The sequence below is a fragment of the Salmo trutta genome, chromosome 31 (genome assembly GCF_901001165.1).
Source record: "Salmo trutta chromosome 31, fSalTru1.1, whole genome shotgun sequence".
NCBI classification, from domain to species: Eukaryota; Metazoa; Chordata; class Actinopteri; order Salmoniformes; family Salmonidae; genus Salmo; species Salmo trutta.
In genome coordinates this window covers 22921815-22943836 of record NC_042987.1, presented here as the reverse complement: position 1 = coordinate 22943836, position 22022 = coordinate 22921815, and the positions used below count along the sequence as shown (strand labels likewise).

Sequence of the window (22022 nt, the reverse complement as noted above, 5' to 3'; positions counted from 1 at the left end):
TCTTTTTGTTTGAGCAGTAGCGATACGTTTATTCTCTGTTTTGACCGTGTTATTTCAGTCTGAAATAAATAACATGTGTTCGCTCCCAGCTGCGCCTTGGTCCACTTCTTCCTTCATGCACGACGATCGTTACAAGTACTGATACTCTATGCATCTCTTTATCTGCATCTGTAAGAGCTGTTTAGTTTCTGCACAAATATCATGCTGCTTAGGAATATAATTTTCCTCTCTGTAGGAAACACTATAGTATTTTGATAGTGTTCCAACTAAAAAGAAATGCTTATGAAATGTACAGCACTCAGTGATTTTTGTTGCTTACTATGTTTTGAAACACACTTCATTCACTGCTATTAAAATGACTGTCCTGTTGAAAGCAGGATTCAACACGATGGTTGCTCAGTTGAGTCACAACACCAGCATCAAATACTTGAAAAGTATTTAGTACTGTAGATCTGTCTTACTGAGAGATAGGCCCAGTGCAGTCAAAAATGTGATTTTCATGTGTTTTATATATATTTCCACACTATAAGGTTGGGGTAATAATGTGAAATTGTGAAAATTATGATAATGCCCAGGGATTCAAACCAAAGACCTTTCGGTTACTGGTCCAATGCTCTTAACCGTTAGGCTACCTGCCATGTTGAAATTGACGGTTTGAAGTGACCCAAATCCTATTTATTTGCATATCCGATTCCAATCTGTTCTTTTTCCTGCAGTTTGAACAGTCAAATCTTATTTATGGTGTGGTTTTTAGACAGTTATTTGGCATATCTTGTTGCTTGCTAGCTATTCTGTTAATTGTTTACAAACATTAGTGAATGTGCTAGAATGCTAAACAGCTACTTAACTAGCTAGTTGACTGCCGTGGCTAGCCAATAAGGACTCGTTTTGAAGGTTGGATCGATTGTCTTATACTTGAAGGCTTTAAAAGTGATCTTGCCCAATGATTTTGAACATTCAAAGCAACTGGGAAACGTCCTTGACAGGCATTGTTGTCACCATAGCTTGCTACATAACTTCTGAGTGATAGGAAGCACAAGCACCACCGCCAATCAGCCTACACCACTGCACACACACACGTTGTTACTAGTGTATTCTTGTCAGCAAATGACTGTCTGAACACATACAAATCTGATTTGGTAACTTGTAACTTTACTGTTTGGACAGTCAGTAGTCCAAAACGGATTTGAAAAACAAAACTGATTTGAGCATTAAGGCTTGCATTGTGAACAAGGATTAATAGGCCAAGACTCTAATCTACTCAGTAGACCAGGGGTATTCAACCTAGGGGTCTGACCTAGGGGTCCACGGAGGTACTGCAGGGGGTTTGTGAAAATATATATTTACAAATACAAATAAAAGAAAGTGGAACATTTATTTTATTTTATTATTTCAATGTATTTTGGAGTGCTGCATCAGATGACTTTGCCTCCACAATCACCCGACCTCAACCCAATTGATATGGTTTGGAATGAGTTGGACCACAGAGTGAAGGAAAAGAAGTCAACAAGTGCTCAGCATATGTGGGAACTCCTTCACGACTGTTGGAAAAGCATTCCTCATGAAGCTGGTTGAGAGAATGCCAAGAGTGTGCAAAGCTGTCATCAAGGCAAAGGTGGCTACTTTGAAGAATCTTAAATATAAAATAGATTTTGATTTGTTTAACACTGTTTTGGTTACTACATGATTCCATATGTGTTATTTCATAGTTCTGATGTCTTCACTATTATTCTACGGTGTAGAAAATATTTACAAAATAAAGAAAAACTCTTCAATGAGTAGGTGTGTTCAAACTTTTGACTGATACTGTACATTTTTGCCAACACATGGCTAACATTTGTTCAACCAGCTAAACAGCCTCTTTCAGCAAAAATTGTTTTGGAATTACATTTCTAGCTAATAGACTATGAGTTTACACTTCCTCTTCCAATTGTAATGTGGGGAGGTCAGAATCATGAATAACTATCTACCAAATCTATTATTTTTTAAATGTTGATTACTTCTCTCCATTATAATACACCTGATGATAGGGCAATACATGTTTGTTTTTTAAGTAGACTAACTTTACTGTGAGATAAATCCTAACCTTTTACTGGATTATTCTAGATGGTAAGTGGAGTTTTCCTTTAAACCTCGTCATACTCAGATACTATCAGAATTGTGTAAAACCAGTCAGGTAGAAGCATCAAAGAGTGCTTGTTCACCTTCATGTGTGTATAGTTATTTGGTTATGATTACCTGCTGAAACATAAATTCACATCTCTGTTACATACAGTATATTTTCTTGAAGGTAGGGGTCCTGCTGCCTGCTGACCGCCCAGGTTGCACCTTGTTCTTCAGAGGCATCATGCATTTGCCCAGGCACCCTCCTCTCTCCTGCCTCCTGCCTCCCTTCCCCATCTCGATGTGTACTGAGCTGGGACAATCACAGTCAGATTGCTACGAGTAGTGTCTGGAACACCCACTAGGGGCTGCACTAGTAGAGGAACAGCACAGAGAGATCAATACAGCACAACAAGAGAGAGAGCGAGAGAGAGCGAGAGAGAGCGAGAGAGAGCGAGAGAGAGCGAGAGAGAGCGAGAGAGAGCGAGAGAGAGCGAGAGAGAGCGAGAGGCAGAGAGCGAGTCAGAGAGCGAGAGGCAGAGAGCGAGTCAGAGAGGGGGAGAGAGAGAGCAAGAGCGAGAAGCACACATTGCTTCCCCACTGCAGCTGTGAGAGGCAGGGAGAGAGGAGAGCTCTCATCTGATCAGCAGTAGTAACAATACAGGGCTACATACATACTTGGCTGAAAGATCAATACAGTCGGCAAAAGATGCTAGGAGAGTGAGAGAGAAGCCTCTTGGAGATCAGTGTACAGCGAGAGAAAGGGACCGGCACCAGAGGGAAGAGAGAGATAAACCGAGGGAAATTGGGTAAGTTAGACTGCATGTTTAAAAAAAAAATGAAATTGATGGCAGGTATAGCTTTGTTCCTGGTGGGGGTTTGGTTGACGGGGGCAAGGTAACAAATATATCAATCAAAACATTATCCTGCTGAGCAGAGGGGCCACAACAATATCCAGCTAATGACTCCTCAGCAGGGACCAAACAGCAGACAACATCAGGAAACTAAACCCCTCTAATGTTGTTAGAAACAGTTTCATCAAGCGCTAGAGCAATTTCATGTTACATCAATTGATACTGATACAATTTAACAGGAAAATGAGTACTCCAAAAGTAATGCAAAAGTACTGCAGACTTTAATGGCAAGCACATTCCATATCACAAAAAAATCTGTAAACTTTTACATTTTTATTTACACCTAATATATGGTTCCGTATCTAGTTACTCTGTATTTTACTGGAAAAATTGAATAAAAACCAAAAAATAATCATCTTTATCATTACTTAACCTTTTTTAACAATAAATGACATGTTCAATTGATCACATAATGTAGCATGCATTGTATAGATGTATAGCTTTATTCCGTGTGCCGAGTATACAATATGAAACAAACTCGTAACTGACTTGTTTTAGAGGAACACTGAGCACAATATCAGTGTCCCTAATTTTTTGAGGCTTGTGAATGGATCACTTAGCAAGAAAATCTGGGGTTGTCATTAACGTCAACAACAAGAAATATCAAAGGAACTTACTGTTTCACCTGCTGTGTACGTGTGAAAAGTTGTAGCGTGTCATATAAAAAAGCTCTGTTCTTTTAAGTTCTGTTTTAACTGCAGACCCCTTAACCACCAGGTCACTGAGTCTTGATCACATTGTTGTCTGAAACTAAACCACTGCTATCACTGTATTTTAGTTGTATTTCCCCAAATCAAATCTAAGCCAAGTATTATTGCTGTTGACTAAGAAAATGACTGTGTATACAGCCAATCATTTGTTTAATGCTGTGTCAGATAAGGATGATATGGTGTGGTTTATATCTCCAGAAATAATATGTTTATCTCATGGTATTATTTTTTGGGAAACATTTAGCTATATATCTGCTGTTCCTCTAGACAGCATCACCCAATGAAGGTTATTGTCATATATCTCATGTGTCTAATTGGTCAAAGTCAGCTGAGCATAGTGTCCATGGACCAGAGTCGGAGGTTTGCTGTTCGATATTCAAATCTGGTGAGGGGGTGTCCTAGGGCATTTACAGTGTGTACAGAAATCTCACACCATTGCAAAATAACTCTGTTGGTCCTTTCTGTGTTGTGACTGTGAGATATCATTTGGTTAATTTTAGGCATCACCTTTGTGTTGTGTCTGATGTGGATGTATGCTGAAAGAGTCTGGAGGTATAGAGTAGTATTCTTCTGTTCTGAGATATCGTTTGGTTAATTTTAGGCACCACCTTCATGCTGTGTGCGATGTGGATATAGGCTGACTGGGAGTCTGGAGGTAGAAAGGAATCAGTCTTAGGATTCATCATACCTCCCAGCCTCTCAATTCCTTTCTCCCCTGTGACCCTGTGTCATTAGCATGAGCTATGCTTTCAAAGGTTCCCTAAGTCTGAAAATGTAGATAACATTCTCTCTATTTCATCTACTAAGTAGATCCATCCATCCATAAAGTGTGACTTCGGTTAGAAGCTAGCTTGCTAACCATACAGTGATCAATGAATGTGTGTAAAATGGCTGAAAATCACAAGGCATAATATGTCTGTGCTATATGTTAAGAGAATTGATAGAAAAATATCGTAACCTATTCCCTGTGGACTTTTGTTCATTAATGACGCTTAGAAATAGACTCATCCATTAGGTTAGGTTAAAAATATTGACATCATTAAGTGGTGCTCTTTCTCTTTTTTTGCCTCAGCTTGTTTCATTACTCTAGAGCTCAGGACGGTTTCTTTTTGTTCTCTATGTGAATAATTAATATTTACCAGTGTGCCAATGGGTAGCCAAACAACAAGATGATGTTAGTCTATGTGGTCATTAATCATTTACATAATATTTAAATCCTGGGGATTTAGTTCCCTGTTGCGCCCAGCGGTGATTTTGTTAGAGAAGTTTCCCCATTACTCCTCATTATTCTGCATTCAAATGGAGGAATTTCATTCATTTGCATCATCAATCAAATAATGTATTCAGACAAACAGAGCTGCCAAATCACTGTTCAGGTGTACATAATACCAATAGCCAGATCCACCTAAATCTGTACCGTTGTGTTTCTCTCGGGCCACTGTAATAAAGAAACTGACAGTGTGATGAACCGCTTCTTGCAAAATAATTGCAACTGAGGACTTCTGAACAGTCTCTGGTTTCCTCCATCATGCTATCCCATTTCAAGCTTATTTTAGGACAATATTATTACACTTACATTCAGAGGTCATTAGCTAATGACAGTGGATGCATGCAATGCACAATGATGATACAGTATAGAGATGGTGCTATGTGGTTGCTCTGGATTATTCTACCAGTCTTCCACACATCCCTTTGGGGTCACCATGGTCCGTTCTGTCATATTCTCAATCTGTTTGATGAATGCTCTGTAGACCCTGCACTGATTTGTCTGCACCACACACAGAAAAAACCACACAAGCGTTTCCATTTCCCAAAATCAGAGTATAGAAAACAGAAAAAAATGAAACACATAAACTCATGCTCATGCAAATCTTCCTACCTACGCAACCCTCTGTTTCCCTGGCGAGAGATAGAGTAAGAGCCCATTTGAAATGTACAATATTACTTATTATCATGCACCCGTGGTAGCATGGCTTTTTTCTCATCACCAGTGGGGGAGTTAAAGTGCATTGGCTAGCAGTGGTGCCAGGCTTCTATTCTGGCCTGTGTAGAAAAGCTCTGGAGACAATCCTCTGGCACAACAAAGCACTAGTGTTGAACTTAGACCATGCCTGTCTTCATTAATGTTTATGATGAATATATTAATTATGCAGATCTTATTACACTGTTTCTGTTTGGCTGCCCAAGGCAGGCTGCATACAGAAGTAGCGTTCTCTGTGTGTCCTCTATTCGAAAGTCTGCATGCTCATTGAGCACCGAAATGATACCAGACTCAGATAAATGTTAAGTGACAGTGGGCGAGCAACAAGTCAGCAGTTTGGTGGTCAGGAGTCTTATCCGGCAAGATAGATTCCGACTACCTACAGTTTGCTTTGAATTGCAGTGCTGGGCAGAGAAAATCAGCAATCGATGGAGGGCAAAAAAATCCCAGTTATATACTGCTCAGTGACAAAGAACGTTTGTCTTATCAGCTCTGTTTGATCATGCCTGAGCTAACTGGGTGATTGATTGTGCCATAAACCTCAAGGAAATGGGGAGAAAAAAAAGCATAAATCAAATATGATTTCCAATAGCTGGACAGCAGCTTTGGATTAGCTTTAATTCTCCTCGAATTCACAACAGTATATTACTGCTTGTGTCGACAAAAAACCCAGAGAACACTTAAACTGAACCGCAATAAAAAGTTAGGAAGGATGAGGATGAATGAAGACCATCCATCTTTCAGCTAATAATCATTTGAAACATAGGCCCTCTTTAATTATTTTTGCTATTTCGTTAGGACACTTCTAAGACCAGATTACTAAAAGTATAGTATGTGGACTTATTCTCTTTATATTTGTTAAGGTGTTTTGTTTTATTTGATCTTCATAACAGTCATGGCATTTGTTCATCATCAGTTTGGTATAATTTCTGCTTCTCTGATCCAGGTGTAGCAGCATACTATAGGGTGCTTCAAATAAATCATTTTGTAAGGAAGATACAGTGCAGTATCTCTTTAACAAGCATTTGCCTTACGGGTCTCTGGGGTTATTTTTATCCACAGTTTCTCCTCCCAACGTTAGGGAACGAAGAGGGCCATGCTAATGACTTCTTATTAGTGGGATGAGAGCATTGGCGTTACGCAGTTTCTCTGGTCAGAGTTCGCCCCCCCCCCCCACCTTCCCTAAAATCAAAATTAATTGAATGCGTTAGCCAGCCAGCCACTCACAAAGTATAGACTTCCGATCGCTGTCCAAATTGCGACATGACCATGCATCTGCCAATCGAATCGATGATGGACTTTCTGTGGTGCCAGGGCATGTAGCCTATAGCTTTGCTTTAGCTAATAGATCAACGTTTATTGGTAGACATATTTGGTTGTGATTTTCTCATGTTAAGCCTAACATTTCACAAAGCTATACAGTGCATTCGAAAAGTATTCAGAACTCTTAATTAACTTTAAAAAATTTAATTTAAATCTTTATAGCTTTATTCTAAAATGTATTAAATAAAAATGCTCCCTCATCAATCTACACGTAATACCCCATAATGACAAAGTGAAAAAAGGTTTTTCTAAAATGTTGCACATTTATTACAAATAAAAAACAGAAATACCTTATTTACATAAGTACACAGACCTTTTGCCATGGGACTTGAAATTGAGCTCAGGTGCATCCTGTTTCCATTGATAATCCTTGAGATGTTTCTACATCTTGATTGGAGTCCACCTGTGGTAAATTCAATTGATTGGACATTATTTTGAAAGGCTCACACCTGTTTATAGCAGGTCTCACAGTTGACAGTGCAAAAACCAAGCCATGAGGTCAAAAGAATCGTCCTTAGAGATCTGAGACAGGATTGTGTCGGGGCGCACAAATCTGGGGAAGGGTACCAAAACATTTCTGCAGCATTGAAGGTCTCCAAGGACACAGTGATCTCCATTCTTAAATGGAACAAGTTTGGAACCACCAAGACTCTTCCTAGAACTGACCACATGGCCAAACTGAGCAATCGGGATAGAAGGGCCTTGGTCATGGAGGTGACCAAGAACCCTATGGTCAACCTGACAGAGCTCCAGAGTACCTCGGTACAGATGGGAGAACCTTCCAGAAGGACAACCATCTCTGCAGCCCTCCACCAATCAGGCCTTTATGGTAGAGTGGCCAGACGGAAGCCACTCCTCAGTAAAAGGAGTTTTCCAAAAGGAACCTAAAGTACTCTCAGACCATGAGAAACAAGATTCTGTGGTCTGATGAAACCAAGATTGAACTCTTATGCCTGAATGCCACGCGTCACCTCTGGAGAAAACCAGGCACCACTCATCACCTGGCCATACCATCCCGACAATGAAGCATGGGGATGGCAGCATCATGGTGTGTGGATGTTTTTCAGCGGCAGGGACTGGGAGACTAGTCAGGATCGAAGATGAAAGGAGCAAAGTACAGAGAGATCCTTGATGAAAACCTTCTCCAGAGCACTCAGGACCTCAGACTGTGGCAACAGATCACCTTCCAACAGGACAATGACCCTAAGCACACAGCCAAGACAATGCAGGAGTGGCTTTGGAACAAGTCTCTAAATGTCCTTGAGTGGCCCAGCCAGAGCCCGGACATGAACCCGATCGAACATCTCTGGAGAGACCTGAAAATAGCTGTGCAGCAGCACTCCCCATCCAACCGGACAGAGCTTGAGAGGTGCTGCAGAGAAGAATGGGAGAAACTCCCCAAATACAGGTGTGCCAATCTTGTGGTGTCATACCCAAGAAGACTCGAGGCAGTAATGGCTGCGAAAGGTGCTTCAACAAAGTACTAATGGTCTGAATACTTACAGTTCAAGTCGGAAGTTGACATACCCTTAGGTTGGAGTCATTAAAACTCATTTTTCAACCACTCCACAAATGTCTTGTTAACAAACTATAGTTTTGGCAAGTCAGTTAGGACATCCACTTTGTGCATGACACATTACATTTTTCAACAATTGTTTACAGACAGATTATTTCACTTAGAATTCACTGTATCACAATTCCAGTGGGTCAGAAGTTTACATACACGAAGTTGACTGTGCCTTTAAACAGCTTGGAAAATTCCAGAAAATAATGTCATGGCTTTAGAAGCTTCTGTTAGGCTAATTGACATAATTTGAGTCAATTGGAGGTGTACCTGTGAATGTATTTCATGACCTACCTTCAAAATCAGTGCCTCTTTGCTTGACGTCATTGGAAAATCAAAAGAAATCAGCCAAGACCTCAGAAAAAAATTGTAGACCTCCACAAGTCTGGTTCATCCTTGGGAGCAATTTCCAAATGCCTGGAGGTACCACGTTCATCTGTACAAACAATAGTAGGCAAGTATAAACATACTTTTGCAGAGAGATCATTTTCTAAATAAATCTCATAAAGAACTACCTAAGAAGTATTAGGCTCTCGTTCTGATATGCACTTTTAAACACCTGAGTAAGGTAAACTTATTGCACTGCTGGTGTCTTAGTCTTTACCACAGCATTTGTTCACCGATATCCCCCTACTTTCAATGATTTCATTTTCAAGGCCTGAAGCACTTCGACCAGTCACATTCTTGAAGCCCAAGAAACAGGTACTTAGCTTCCTAGTAGATTTGGAAATTAAAAAGAGTTATGAATTACCTTTTGGAGGGTTACTGTCAAAATGATTTATTAAATGAAGAAAAAATATACCGATGTCAGACAAGCGCATAGGCCCCAAGAGCTTATGTGTGTCCGGTACAATTTCTTTCCACAGCATCCATGCATCCATTATGCTGTTCTATTCTGTGTATAGCTTCTGCCAAGGGTTTCCAATTCTTACACTTCTCTGAATCAAACCCATCTTTAAAAACTTGTTAGGGATAGCCTCCTTTTTTTCAATTTATCCTAAAATGACAAACCCAAATCTAACTGCCTGTAGCTCAGGCCCTGAAGCAAGGATATGCATATTCTTGGTACCATTTGAAAGGAAACACTTTGATGTTTGTGGAAATGTGAATTGAATGTATGAGGATATAACACAATAGATCTGGTAGGAGAAAATACAAAGATGGCAGCAGTGTATGTGCAAAGTTTCAGACGGATAACTTGAAGTATGAGCAAACTACATGACATTTAGTGTGAAGTCACCCAGGTACATTTGGGCAAATCGTGAAGGAGACATTTACATTTGCATTACATTTTTCTGCAAGAATATCGTCAAATCTGTATACTTGGACTTTGATTTAGCTTTTCCAGTATTAGTAGCCATATTATAAGTTGAACATTTGAAAAACACCCAGTTTTCATAACTTCATAACTTTCCATATTAATATAATTTTTGTCCAAAAGGAAAAGGCTTGCTGTCGCACAAGGTTAGCAGCTACATTTTGCAACAGAGCCGGTTTTCTGATACTCCCATAAAGCCCTGCTCATTGGCTATCTAGCTAGCTTTGTTTGACCCTGATTGGTGCTTATTTGACAAAGTTACAGTCAATCAAGTGAAGACCGCCCGCGTCATCGGCGTGCCATGAAGGCGTCGCTCTCTGACCAAATTTTGTGTCCTATAGGATTTACTACACCACTAATAATGTAGTGAAGTCTGGTTACATTCTAGGATCTCTGAGGAATAAATACAAATGTGATTTGACTGGTTGAAACAACATTTAGGGCATCATTTTTACAGATTCCTTTCTTTGCAAATTGAACGAGTGGAAATACAAAATCGATCGTGCATGCTATATGGACCTTTTTAGGATATGAAAAAGGATTTTATCTTACAAAACGACACTTCATGTTATCTCTGGGACCCTTTGGATGATAAATCAGAGCAAGATTTCAGAATCTAAGTACACATTTCACCTTCAGAGGTGAATTTATCAAACCTATCGCGGTGAAAAAAGTGTTTTGTTGTTGGGAGCTCTGCTCAAACAATAGCATTGCATTTTTTTGCAGTAATAGCTACTGTAAATTGGACAGTGCAGTTAAATTAACACGAATTTAAGCTTTCAGCCGATATAAGACACTTATATGTACCAACATTTGCTAAAATCTGCGATTGTGACACACGGCGCTGCATGATTTACAACTGTCCCGTTGACGGGACGTCTATCCCTATTAAATGCCAAGTGTGAGCAGCAACAGAAAAAGGATGTTTGCTGTAGACCTTTGGTCAATGCAGCAACTATGGGGAGGAGGCAAGCTTAAAGTTCATGCTTGGAGTCCCACAGCATGCAATGAAGTATTTTCTTAGATGCAAGAGACACCTTAGCCGAAGGGTAAATATGTTTGGGGTGTTTAGTATCTTTCTCTTCATATCTGTATTGCAGTTTCAGATGCTGCTTCCTAATAGTGTGTAGATAAAACGCCTTCATTAAGTATTCACACCCCTTAACTTTTTCCCCTTTTTCACCCCTTAACTTTTTCCACATTTTGTTTTGCTACAACCTGAATGTAAAATTGATTAAATTTAGATTTTTTGTCGTGTCGCTGCCCTATACACAACACCCTATAATATCAAAGTGGAATTATGTTTTTCGAAGTTTTTACAAATTAATAGAAAATGAAAGCTGAAAATGTTTTGAGTCAATAAGTATTCAACCCCTTTGTTATGGCAAGCCTAAATACGTTCAGGAGTAAACATTTGCTTAACAAGTCAAATAATAAGTTGCAATAATAGTGTTGACTACCTCATGAAATGACTTCCTCATCTCTGTACCCCACACATACAAGTGAAGTTACAAGTGAACTTATTAATTACTCTTTGGATGGTGTATCAATACACCCAGTCACTACAAAGATACAGGCATCCTTCCTAACTCAGTTGCCGGAGAGGAACAAAACCACTCAGGGATTTTCACCAGACACCAGGAGACTAATTTACCTTTCAGCAGGACAATAACCTAAAACACAAGGCCAAATCTACACTGGCTGCTTGCTTACTAAGAAGACAATGGCTGAGTGGCAGAGTTTTGACTTTAATCTACTTCAAAATCTATGGCAAGACCTGAAAATGGTTGTCTAGAAATGACAGCCAATTTGACAAAGATTGACACATTATTTTAAGAATAATAGGCAAATGTTGCACAATCCAGGTGTGGAAAGCTCTTAGAGACTTACCCAGAAAGACTCACAGCTGTAATCGCTGCCAAAGGTGCTTCTGCAAAGTATTGACTCAGGGGTGTGAATACTTACAGTACCAGTCAAAAATTTGGACACACCTACTAATTCAAGGTATTTCTTTATTTCTGCTATGGTAGAATAATAGTGATGACATCAAAACTATGAAATAAAACACATGGAATCATGTAGAGTGTTGAGGGAGGAATATTTAATCTTAAAACGAACTGTTATTAGCAGAAAGGTCTGGAACTCTTTGTTATTGGTATATATTATCTTATACCGCCTGGTGATGTCACCATCAAGCCACAACTCCACCCATCCAGAAGGTCCTGTGTATATTGTATTTTCAACCAGCAACTCTCAGGAAATTACATTTGGTCCACATTTCTTCACAGTTTTACAGTTTTTGTTTTATCAGCTTTTCTACAATATAATACAAAACATTGGAAAAACTGAATTTTGATCACACTGGGCCTTAAAGGCATTTTGAGTCAGTCCAATGGCCTTTCTTATTTGTGCCAAATGTGATCTATATAGTTTCTGTAAGCTAACCTTTTGTCACACCCTGATCTGTTTCACCGGTCTTTGTGATTATCTCCACCCCCCTCCAGGTGTCACCCATCTTCCCCATTATCCCCTGTGTATTTATACCTGTGTTCTCTGTTTGTCCGTTGCCAGTTCGTTTTGTTTTGTCAAACCTACCTGCATTTTTCCCTCCACTCCTGTCTCTCGATTTTTCCTGTTTCCTAGTTTTCCCGGTGTTGACCATTCTGCCTGCCCTGACCCTGAGCCTGCCTGCCATCCTGTACCTTTGCCCCACCTTTCTGGATTACTGACTTCTGCCTGCCCTTGACCTGTCTTTTGCCTGCCCCTGTTCGATTTAATAAACTGTTGTTACTTCGACGTTGTCTGCATATGGGTCTTACCTGAAACGTGTTACCTTTATTTAACCAGGTTAGTCTCTTGCGAGACCTGGACCAAGACAGCAGCATCAACACATTAGTTTCAGACTAATATAAAAAGCAGCACTGTTGTACACGACACAGGTTCGGAAAAACAAACATTGAAGTGCAATATGTCAAATCACAGGGCCATTACAGTATCAAATATGAAATAGTATCAACACAGCATCAAATAGTATCAAATATGATAAAATACTTCAACATGCTTTCTTACATAAGGCAACACCGACTAGTGACAGTGTGACAACCAGAAACAACAACATGCCTCAACATCCTGTTCTTCTATTTGTTGTTTGAACTCCTCTAGGGACACCAGGTCCTGTGGCTTTAGGTTGACTTGGAGGGAATTCCAACACCAGGGGGCTGAGTAATGAAAATACTTTTTACATGCTCTGTTCTAATGTTCGGGACTGTTAGCATACTCAGATTTGTGTTTCCAGTCAACAATGATTCAATAATTCAGTGGGTCCTAAGCCATATAATTTTACATATTTGAGCCAATCATTATAAAAATTACTTGAGTAGATGCTAAGATGCATTTTGTTTTATCTCATAATGCCATTCGGGCTGCTGTAATATTAAAGTTTGGTAACACTTTACTTGACACCCAGTGTCATAAAACATTATGAAACTGTCATAACCATGTCATAATATGTCATATGTCATATGGTTGGTATGTTTGGTGTTCCTAATATTTGGTATACTCAGTGTATATAAAACATTGGAAAAGTACATTTTTGACTGCACTAGGCCTTTAAGAAAAGGTCAAGGTCACAGTGATTCAACATGTTCAGTAGGTCCCATATACCCTTATAGTTAAGTGGGTTCTGAGAGAATATAGAGCTGAGGGAACAGATGGTTGAGGAAACATAGGGCTGAGGGATCATAGAGTTGATGGAACATAGGGCTGAAGGATCATAGAGTTGAGGGAACATAGGGCAGAGGGATCATAGAGTTGAGGGAACATAGGGCAGAGGGATCATAGGGCAGAGGGATCATAGAGTTGAGGGAACATAGGGCAGAGGGAACATAGGGCTGAGGGAAAATAGGGCTGAAGGAACATGGGTGAACATGGGGTTGAGGGAACATAGGGCTGAGGGAAAATAGGGCTGAAGGAACATGGGTGAACATGGGGTTGAGGGAACATAGGGCTGAGGGAAAATAGGGCTGAAGGAACATGGGGGAACATGGGGCTGAGGGAACATAGGGCTGAGGGAAAATAGGGCTGAAGGAACATGGGGGAACATAGGGCTGAGGGAACAGAGGGTGGACCCCATTTAAATCTATATGAGCTTTAATCCTAAATAATGTGGAAACAAATCAGGATTGCACTGCCACTGCCACTCTCAAGTTAATTGACATGTGATTAAGGACTAAAGCAATTGTTTGTTCCAGTGAAGATTCCATATGTCTGCAATTAGAGAGAATGGTATCATTAACCTATTAATGATCTTATTGCTCACAAATGGAGGCCTCATTCCCATTCTGAGTGCATGTACACACACACACACACACACACACACACACACACACACACACACACACACACATAACTATTGTAACTGCTGTTCCATTTATCACACTAGCCACAGTACAAAAGCATGCAGGACACATAAATATGCTTGCATAATTTGAGTTGTCTCAATTATTAGTCCCATAAAAGCTAAAGGTCTCAAGTTTCAAAGTTTATTCACCACGTGCACAGGATACAGCAGGTGTAAACATCTTAATCACAGAAGTATCTTAACAAATCAGATGTAGAATAATAAATAATTCGCTAAATACACCAGAGTACAGTCTTTGTTGTCTGCAGTATTCTGTTTCAAACTTATTTTGTGGCTGTTATCCACCCTTTCAAACAGCCTCTGAGCGCGGAATGCTTACATTAGTGATTCCTGTCATTGGGCTTTCATTGTCAGTGTCAAAGCCTTATTGCCAAAGGACCGAGTGAACAAATGTCCGTGTTGTTTACTGTGCCTGCATCAGAACTGACAATGAAAGCCAATGGGGAATAGAGTTTTCATTCTCCCCTGTCCAGTGTTCATGTTTTTATTATGTCCACAGCTATCTTTCTACTGTGTCTTCTGTGTTGTTTCTACCGTTTCTCCTGTATCTACAGTAGGCGACTGGACCAATTAAAAGGTGTTGTATTAATTATTTTGGGTTTCAGCATTATCAGAATGGCTTAAAATGACTTCCTGATGGCTCCTGGGCAGTGGTATTAATGACAGCTGTGGCACTGATTTAAATTCACCCAGTAATTAAACAAACATCATTGATTTCCCAATTACACTTTTCTCTTGGCTCCCTCACTCGCATTACCCTGCCCTCATGCCTGCCTGGCTCGCTGGCTTCCCAGCCCCCCTGCAGCTGTAGGCCAATCAGATAATTGTAATTTGTGAAATGAGCAACAGTCAATTCCAGTTAGACAGTGGTCAGACACATTGATATTCCGTGCGCTGTTGAAAACCTTTCCTTCCTCTTGCTAATTGACAGACGGGTCGAAACGGGCATTTTTGCTTGAAACCGAGTTTGGATTATCATAATGTCTGTGTGTCAAAGAGGAATACAACTGTTTTGAACAAAGAATACAACTCTGTTGAGCGCTTTATCAAGAGAATCTTACTATGTCGCAAAAAATGTATCTGAATCTATATTTGAACTACTCAGTTCTATTTTTCAACATGAGAATAAGTAGATGGGGTTAGGGCTTCACGATATGGGCAAAACATTTTACTGAGATTTTTCCCTAAAAATATTGCAATTGCAATTTTTCGCGCTATATAGATGAAAACAATTGGGGGAACTATTGGAATCATAGAAATATAATTATTATTTAAGCAAAGAGGAAAGCAGCATTGTTCTTGTTTGAAACAATTTATTGACTGTATTTCACCTAACAGAACAGCATGCAAGCTTATAGTGAATTTAACAATGAGGAGGCGGAACTGTGCTGCTTGAGTGACAGGGGGCGGGGCTTGGTGTGTGCGGGAAGCAGCCATAAAAGGTGAAAAATTATCAAAACGGATGTTACACGTGGCTGAGATACGTTTCAAAATATTGCATGTGATATGGATTTCTTGCGATATGACTACAGCACATGTCAATACTGCAATTTGGATGTGAATTTGATGAATTTTGCAGACATAGATGAGGTTTTCTTGTGTTGGTGGTCTTTTAGCAGTTAAGAGGATAAAAGAGGTTTGCTTGTGTTGGTGGTCTTTCAGCTGTTAGTTCTCCCCATCTGTGCAGGCAGATGGAGGACAGCTCCCACATAGCTATATCTGCTGCCAAGTCTTCTCTATCCTGCTCTGTAGTTAAAAGGAAAGGAAGACTAGGTTACTTCTCAGCATCATAGCTTCACCAGTATCCGTGTTTTGTGGTGTGGTGATTGTTCTGCTGAGGTTAGTGGAAAAAAATCTAAGTGTTATCATGTTAAGAGCCCAATCCTGGAGGTGAAAGTTATACCCCCGTGGGGAAGTTGTAGAGCTAGGGAGAGGGTGTCAGAGTCTAGGGTTGGATTCTCTTTCTTTTTTGTTGGAGCCTCCCAGTTGCCTCATTGACGCTCAAAGAAGCTTGTCACAAGGAATGCTTGGTGTTGTCATGCCAATCAGTTGTGGCCTTTTAATATACAGTTGATGTCGGAAGTTTACATACACTTAGGTTGGAGTCATTAAAATTCGTTTTTCAACCACTCCACAAATTTCTTGTTAACAAACTATAGTTTTGGTAGGTCAGTTAGAACATCTACCGTAAATTCCGGACTATAAGCCGCAACTTTTTTCCCACGCTTTGAACCTCGCGGCTTAAACAATGACGCGGCTAATAAATGGATTTTTCCCGCTTTCACATTTAAAAAAAAAAAAAAAACCACATTCTGTGACGTGCTCAGTTTTTTGGCGGCATGAAGCTTTCATTAGACCAATGAAATTGCCGAACGGGTTAAGGTCAAACAGTGACGAGAGCTACAATGAAAACGATCCAATATCGGATGAAGCAATTCTGAGGCTATTCAACTCAGACACCGAAGGAGATGACTTCAGTGGTTTCAGTGCACAGGAGGAGGAAGATAGTGACCAATGACTTTCTTGGTAGGCTACTGTTTACTGCTAATTTTTAATTTTTTGTTACAAGCCGTGTTTCGTTAAAGCCTATTTATTTTTGTTACAAGCCGTGCTTCGTTAAAGCCTGTGTACAGTTCATTTGTTTCAATGTACCGGTAGGCACCTGAGGCTTATAGACATGTGCGGCTTATTTATGTTCAAAATAATATATATTTTTAAATTCAGTGGGTGCGGCTTATATTCATGTGCGCGCAATAGTCCGGAAATTACGGTACTTTGTGCATGACACAATACATTTTTCCAACAATTGTTTACAGACAGAATATTTCACTTATAATTCACTGTATCACAATTTCAGTGGATCAGAAGTTAACATACACTAAGTTGACTGTGCCTTTAAACAGCTTGGAAAATGCCAGATAATGATGTCATGATTTTAGAAGCTTCTGATAGGCTAATTGACATCATTTGAGTCAATTGGTGGTGTACCTGTGGATGTATTTCAAGGCCTACCTTCAAACTCAGTGCCTCTTTGCTTGACATCATGGGAAAATCAAAAGAAATCAGCCAAGAACTCAGAAGAATTGTAGATCTCCATAAGTCTGGTTCATCCTTGGGAGCAATTTCCAAACACTTGAAGGTACCATGTCCATCTGTACTAACAATAGTACGCAAGTATAAACACCATGGGATCACTCAGCCGTCATACCGCCCAGGAAGGAGACACGTTCTGTCTCCTAGAGATGAACATACTTTTTTGCAAAAAGTGCAAATCAATACCAGAACCACAGCAAAGGACCTTGTGAAGATGCTGGCAGAAACAGGTACAAAAGGATCTATATCCACAGTAAAACGAGTCCTACCTTGACATAACCTGAAAGGCCGCTCAGCAAGGAAGAAGCCACTGCTCCAAAACCGCAAAAAAAAAGCCAGACTACGGTTTGCAACTGCACATGGGGACAAAGATCATGCTTTTTGGAGAAATGTCCTCTAGTGTGATGAAACAAAAATAGAAAGGTTTGGCCATAATCACCATCGCTATGTTTGGAGGAAAAAAGGGGAGGCTTGCAAGCCAAAGAACACCATCCCAATAGTGAAGCACGGGGGTGGCAGCATCATGTTGTGGGGGTGCTTTGCTGCAGGAGGGACTGGTGCACTTCACAAAATAGATGGAATCATGAGGATGGAAAATGATGTGGATATATTGAAGCAACATCTCATGACATCAGTCAGGAAGATAAAGCTTGGTCACAAATGGGTCTGAACAAATACCCCAAGCATACTTCCAAAGTTGTGGAAAAATGGCTTAAGGTCAACAAAATCAAGGTATTGGAATGGCCATCACAAAGCCCTGACCTCAATCCTATCAAAAATTTGTGGGCAGAACTGAAAAAGTGTGCGCAAGCAAGGAGGCCTACAAACCTAACTCAATTACACCAGCTCTGTCAGGAGGAATGGGCCAAAATTCACCCAATTTATTGTGGGAAGCTTGTGGAAGGCTACCCGAAACGTCTGACCCAAGTTAAATTATTTTCAAGGCAATGCTACCAAATACAAATTGATTGTATGTAAACTTCTGACCCAGTGGGAATGTGACGAAAGAAATAAAAGCTGAAAAAAATCATTCTATCTACTCTTATTCTGACATTTCACATGCTTAAAATAAAGTGGTGATCCTAACTGACCTAAGACAGGGAATTTTTACTAGCATTAAATGTCTGGAATTGTGAAACTGAGTTTAAATGTATTTGGCTAAGGTGTATGTAAACTTTCAACTTCAATTGTATCTAGATACATATGTTTGAGTGTTTGAGTGTATATGGTGGGCATTTTGGATTCCTAACATAGTTGAAGTACACAAAAATAGTATTGAGTACAGGTACACACACGTAAAAAAAATTATTGTTAAAACATGTACATGTACAGGTGTTTAAACAACCATTTGACGTGCACTCATCATAGAGGAGAGCTTCTGTGGCTGAAGCTTTCACATTGAGATTAAACAAATGTTGGTTGGTATAATATTTTAATAGATGTTATTTGTGGAGGGATGCCAACAATTGCTTAAAAACTTGAGAAATGTTACCTCAGGTATTTTTGTTCTCTTGGTGACCACAGGAGCAAAAATAGTCGGCTTTATTGCTTGAACACATTTCATGTTCCATGATATTCAATACCTCTTGCTGAAAGCAGCAGGTACTTGAATAAAACCTGCAATGGTAATCACTGAAGCATTTTAGATAACTGACCTTAGACTAGTTTGCCAAAAAGAATTGTCCACTGAACAATATGTAGGTGTTTTGTGTTTGCTGTTGCTTCCCCAACTTAAAAAGAATATCATACTGTAGTGGTTGTTATTATCTATGAAATCTAACCAATAAACCTCACATTAGTTTGTTACTGCGAATGTTAGCAAAGACACCCCCCCCCCCTTGCTCCATAACCAAAATCGTGCAGTTGTGGTTCTTTATAAAGCAGATTCAAAGCCTGGATGGCTTTAATAAATTACACCTCCCACTCTGATCATCACCATTTAGAACCAGTCACACCTCTAGTCAGTCTGTGTTCATATTTCTCATTTCATAAGCCAGTCCACCCAGAGAGATCACACAATGAGCTATTCTTCCCCTCAGCCCAGCACTCAGTCAATGCTGCAGCCAAAGGGCTTTAATAGAGGAGAGGAGGACATTGGGACTGGCATGGAGCTTTGTTCCAATTAGGCTATTTGAACAAAAATCAGACCAGCCTCAGTGAGAGAGAACATCTTTCACAGATACAGTAAGGCCAGCTTCGGTGTAGAGAGGATATAGCAGTCCACTGGTAAAATACATAGATATTGAATATATTGATTAAAGACATTCTCCAGTACTTTGGTGACCATTAAGTATTTTTTAAACCTCCTGTTTGGGGCTGGATGTGTCAATGTGTAGTTTATACATACATAATCTATGAGCAGAATTAGTGTGTTATCTCAATTAGACATGAAATCCCTACTTTGAAAGTCTGTTTACTGTAAGTGTCACGTCCTGACCATAGAAAGCTGTTATTTTCTATGGTAGAGTAGGTCAGGGCGTGACAGGGGGGTTTTTGTAGTTTAGATTTTCTATGTTGTTATGTTCTAGTTTTTGTATTTCTATGTTGGTTTTTGTTTGGGATGATGTCCAATTAGAGGCAGCTGGTCATCGTTGTCTCTAATTGGAGATCGTACTTAAGTAGGTGTTTTTCCCACCTGGATTTGTGGGAGATTGATTTTAATTTAGTGTATGTTTCACCTCTGTGTCGCGGTTTGGTGTTTTTGTTCTTTAGTTTATGTGTATGTATTGCATAGTTTCACAGTGAAAATAAAATGTGGAACGACACACACGCTGCACTTTGGTCCGCTCCTTCCTACGACAACCGTGACAGTAAGCTGTGCAGCACCATAGCAATTCGAGTTCCAGCCAATGAGGCCCAACACCTTGCCATTTGAGTGACAGCTAGCAAGATGCACATACTATACAGCAGAGTGAGAGAGCAATGATGTGATGCACATATCTGCATATGTGACGTAGTGTGCAATTTTCAGTGATCACTTTTGGCTCGTGAGTGCTACTTACAGAAGAAGTATTGGCTAAAAAGTATACTAAAGAACCAGAGTTCTTGGGAGCTAGTGAAATAAAATGGCATTTCCACTGATTTCACTTTATCTGCTTGACCTCAATGTGTATTGACTTTGTAGACAGAAGCAAGATGGAATTAGGGCACATGAAAAAGCATTGACCTTTACATTATATACTTAGACATCATGACACACACTAGGCAATTTAATTCCAAAACTTCTCAAATCCTTCCCAACGGAAAGCTCTGTGCTGTTCTCAATTAGTGTCTCTTCATGCATTGAGGTAGCACTGCTCAAAAAACATGAATTAATGAAGCAGTACTGTTGTTGAATAATTGACCAAGCAGTTCCCTCAAATTTAGACGTACTCAAATTATAATATTTTAATTCATGGGTGTTTGTTTATATTGGCCTACTTATTATTTGTGGAATAGGCTTATGGAATAAGTGAATGTTACTAACCAAACAGTGAAATCAGCTTGCTGAATGAGAGGAGCCTGTCTGTGGCGATAAGACAGTAACATTTCAGAGTAGGATGGCTGCCATTACTTCTCACTAGCTTGGGATGGCTTAAAATGCGAATCCCTTAGAAGTTTGATAATTCAAATTGGAATTGTCATAGGGAAAGCAAAAACAAAGGCATACTAAGACATAAAAAAAAATTGTATGGGGAGAACATTTTATCTTAGACAATAAGACAAGGTGGTTAATTGGCCCTTTAATTTACAATTATCAGCATGAGCAGTTCAAATAATACAACACAACGATAGCTGCTCTACACTATTTGTTTAACATTGCATATTGTATGGTTCTTCATGTGATACTCCCTGTTTGCCTACCATAGTCGCTCTAGCCAGCAATACTAACCATGTCCAACTGCGTGTCCATTGCTCTGTGAATGTTCCAGAGAGGTTGTGGAAGCAAGGAGCCATGAAGCAAATTAGATAAATGTTTCCTGGGAATATTTAAAAAGGAATGTATGAATCTTATTGAGGCAGTCTTGCTTGAAATTGGGTAAGATCACATATTCAGAGGTACATGTAAGATCCCATACACTCCTATTGTTAACTCTGGAAGACTTACCTTTGTCCTCATTCCTCTCTTGTAAGACCTGTATGAGGAAGAGTCTGGGGTTGCGTCCCAAATGACACACTATTCCATACAGTACAGTAGTGCATTACTTTTGACCAGGGCCCATAGGGCTCGGAAGAGGATGACATCTGGGATGAGACACTCCGCTGCATTCTAAAGCTATTTAAAGGTCAGCGATTTAGATTTTCCCCAACTGTCTGTAATTTTCGATATACCTGTGTTTCAGAGCAATAATAGAATATAGAAAGCTATTGGAGTGTGGAGACAATAGTATAAGGATTGAATGGGATGGGAGGGAAAAAGCTTCTGTGTTTCTATCTATTTCATCCCCTCACAGCAGAACGGCTGTGTAGTATAGCTGTGATGTAGAGGGAGTGTTCATCGCATTCATCTGACTGTTCAGTTTGTCTTGTAACTATATCACATTAAAGAGATGTCACACCTTTATATTGTATATGTACAGATTTGATGAATTAAAAAATGTCTACTGGCCATATAAC

The 22022-nt window shown here is 39.8% G+C and overlaps 1 protein-coding gene across 2 annotated transcripts in view; it reads left to right on the top strand.

Moving 5' to 3' along the window:
• The first annotated feature begins 2723 nt into the window (after positions 1 to 2723).
• The window catches only part of tnr (tenascin R (restrictin, janusin)), a 175207-nt gene continuing 155908 nt past the window's right edge, over positions 2724 to 22022 (top strand). For both annotated transcript variants that reach the window (XM_029725706.1, XM_029725705.1), the window contains exon 1: positions 2724 to 2912. The gene's annotated coding sequence lies outside the window, so the exon portion shown is untranslated. The remainder of the gene's footprint in view (positions 2913 to 22022) is intronic.